A 4149-nucleotide genomic window follows, 5' to 3' on the forward strand; every position below is an offset into this window, starting at 1 on the left:
AAATCCACGAACTGTGACGAAACTAGTAAGAGATACGGACTGCGCACCAAAGTCGGCAGTCGGCGTTAAGAGCTCTTCCTCTCTTGTTCGATGGTAATGTAAAGGTAACAGTGATGAAATCTAAATGGAATTTTTATATTTTATGATGTTGCCAAGATCGTTAATAGTTATAGCTCATTACTGATAACATGATGTAATATCTTTAATTTTTGTTTTTTTGTTTATTCATTAGTAGCAAAGATGTGATGATTCTGGGATAGCTGCTAAGTAAAGTCAATAAAGAAGTCTTAAGCAGGCCAAGTGGCGTGTGTTCTTGGTGATTTAAAATAAGACTAAATATCGTCAAGCAACATCTTTTGGGAACTGTCGCAAATATTACGTTACAGCAGTTATATTTTGTGACCTCGACGTGATAATAAGAAGATATGACGACAAACGGGAGCGTTTCCGAAGATCGCCTGGAAGCAAACAAGGTTAGCATCAAAATTCCGCCTTTTTGGAGTGAAAAACCCGAAATTTGGTTCTATCAGGTAGACGCACAGTTCAGCATTTGCAAAATTGTCACAGAAGAAACTAAATTTAACCATCTAGTGTCACAATTAGAACCAAAATACATCGAGAATATTTGGGACATTATTTGCGGCACAAATGCGAATAAATATTCGTTGGCTAAGGAACGTCTACTGAATATTTTCAAAGAAAGTGAAAATAAGCATATTAAGAGATTAGTTACTGGAATTTTGGAGACCAAAAACCTAGTCAGTTATTACGCAAAATGCAAGCCTTGGCAGGTGTAGATGTGTCAGAAAAAGTCATAAAGACATTTTGGCTAGAAAAACTTCCGGATTCTATAAGGAACATTTTAATTGTCAGTGACGAGGGACTCGAAAAGGTGGCTATAATGGCTGATAGAATAGCAGAAATAAATCCCCGTAACGAATTGTTCGTCACAAAAAGTGGTGCTTGTAGCCAACAGGATGTTTCGATAACAATGAGTGACTTGATGACAAGAATTTCGGGGCTAGAGCAACAAATGGCCGCGCTGTCAACTGGTTATCAAGGCAGGTCTCGTAACAGAAGCTGTGAGCGTCAATGTAAAAGAAGTCGTAGTAAGTCTCGAAATAAATAGAACCCCAAGGGCAAGTACTGTTATTACCACTTTCGCTTTGGGCAGAACTACAAGCCTGAAAAATGCACACTTCCATGTAGCTGGACTGAAAAGGGAAACGTGACCCAGCAGCTGAATTAGCGGCAAGTTCTGCTGCCCAAGTCCATTGCCGCAAAACCCACTTATTTGTAACCGACAAAAAAACGGGACTGCATTTTTTTAGTCGACAGTGGGGCGGATGTTTCTGCATTTCCCGCTCACGCAAATGTTAATGGTGAGTCACCATATAAATTGTATACTGCAAATGGTACCGAAATTCCTACATACGGAATCGAACTTCGTACCATTGATCTGGGACTGCGACGTCAATTTCAATGGCCATTTATAGTTGCGAAGATCAATAAAGCTAATTGGGTGCCGATTTTTTGAATAAATTTCAATTATTAGTAGATGTCCATAATAAAAGATTAATAGATGATGTAACCAAGCTCAATGCTGAGGGTAAAGTTATGTCAATCTCAAAGGAAAACGTCCTGAGCACCATGAGCCAAAACACAAAATCTTCAGATCTCCTGTTACAGTATCCAGACATAGCTAAACCTAATTTGGTACCTATCGAAATTAAACATGATGTCAAATACTATATTACCACTGTGTTTTCTAGGGCAAGACAATTAGACCCAAAGCGCATGGCGATGGCAAAACAAGAATTTAAATTCATGTTAGACAATGGCATCATTAGACCATCTAAATCTGCATGGGCAAGTCCTCTCCATATTGTACCTAAGAAGGATGGCTCAATACGTCCGTGTGGATATTATAGACGGTTAAATGAAAGAACAATTCCAGACCGTTATCCTGTACCTAGAATAGACGATTTCCATTGTATTCTTTAAGGCAAAAACATATTTTCTAAAATCAATCTCTTTAAGGCCTATTATCAAATACTTATTGCTGAAGAAGATAAGCACAAAACAGCTGTAATCACACCATTTGGACTGTATGAATTTACTGTCATGAGCTTTGGCCTGCGGAATGCACCTTCAACATTCCAGCGATTCATTAATGAAGTTATGTTTGGGCTAGATTTTGTGTTTCCTTACCTCGATGACATTTTAATCGCCTCATCCAGTATTGAAAAACACCGAACACACCTGAAACTAGTCCTGGAGCGATTGTCTAATTATGGACTTCGAATCAACATACCAAAATCAACCTTTGGAGTAATTGAATTGAATTCCTGGGGTACTGGATAACATCAGAGGGATCCCGTCCACTACCTAAGAAAGCGCCAGCAATTTTAGAGTATAAGTTACCTGACAGACTGCATGAGCTCCACAGATTTCTTGGCATCGTCAACTACTACCGTCGCTACCTTAAAGATGCGGCACAGACTCAAGCTGTTCTGCATGACTATCTTAAGGGAGCAAGAAAGAAGGATAATAGACAATAGTAAATGCTGCATTATTGGCTTTTCCTAACTCGGAGTTACCCCTAGCATTACGTACAGACGCATCAGATATTGCTGTTGGTTCTGCGCTCCAGCAACTGGAAAATGGAAATTGGAGACCTGTTGCATTCTTTTCACAGAAACTGAGTAAATCACAGAAGGGTTACAGTACCTATGACCGAGAATTATTGGGAATTTACCTTTCTGTAAAAAAAGTTTAAGTATTTACTGGAAGGAAGATACTTCATAATCTTCACTGATCATAAGCCACTCACATTTGCTTTCAAGCAAAACAATGATAAGGCATCTCCTTGACAGATGAGACAGTTGCAGTACATTTCACAATTTACGACCGATATTCGTCATGTCAGTGACCATGACAATATTGTTGTAGATGCCCTATCCAGAGTTGATGAAGTAGTAATACTGGACTATGATGAAATTGCCAAAAACCAGCAACAAGATCAAGAACTACAGCAACTCCGAACAGGGAACAACTCCTTAAACTTCAAGTCATATCAACTTCCATCTGGGAAAACATTGTGGTGTGACACATCCACTGCAAATATCAGACCTTATATTCCTCAACCTTTTCGTTATCAAATATTTCTTCATTTTCATGGTTTAGCTCATCCTGGCATAAAGACAACAGTGAAACTGTTGAGTAGCAGAGCCATTTGGTCAAACATCAAAAGTGATGTGCGACAGTGGACTAAATCCTGTGTCAGTTGTCAGAAAACCAAGGTCACTCGCCACACAAAATCACCGCTAGAGAAGTTTGAAGAACCTGATGAACGTTTCAGTGTTGTACACGTTGACCTCATCCGACCTTTTCCTCCTTCTAATGGCATGACTTATTGTTTAACTTGTATTGACCGTTTCACTTCTTGGATGGAAGTCATACCACTTGAAGATATTTCAGCTGAAAAAGTGGCAACAGCCTTCTACCAGCACTGGATTGCAAGATTTGGTGTACCATCACAGGTCATCACTGACCAAGGAACACAGTTTAGATCGCAGTTGTTTAATAATTTGGGCATAGTATGTGGAATGAAAATTCAGCGCGCAACACCATATCATCCTCAATGCAATGGTAAAATTGAACGACTACATAGAACTCTGAAGTCTGCAATCAAGGACCATAACAGTTCTAATTGGACAGAAATTCTGCCTACTGTTCTATTGGGGTTGCGCACTGCAGTGTGAGAAACATCGAACCATTCCATTGCACAGATAGTATATGGAAAAACTATAAGACTTCCTGGTGAATTTTTTGAAGAGCCCACTACAAAGATTGACCTTGATTCATTTGCATCTAATTTGCAAAAGCAAATGCTTCATCTGAAACCTAGTAGGCCTACACAAAGCAAATCAAGATCAGTATTTGTTCCAAAAGATCTGCAAACCTTTTCCCATGTCTTCTTGAGATGTGACAGGGTTAGAAAACCATTAGAACCTACATATGATGGTCCCTTTCCTGTCATTTCAAGACATGAAAAATATTTCACTATGAAAAGGAAGTGCAAACACATAAATGTGTCAGTGGACAGACTTAAACCAGCAAGAAAAATGGGAATCAGCGAAGGAACTT

Source organism: Schistocerca nitens, chromosome 3 (assembly GCF_023898315.1).
Source record: "Schistocerca nitens isolate TAMUIC-IGC-003100 chromosome 3, iqSchNite1.1, whole genome shotgun sequence".
Taxonomy (NCBI): Eukaryota; Metazoa; Arthropoda; class Insecta; order Orthoptera; family Acrididae; genus Schistocerca; species Schistocerca nitens.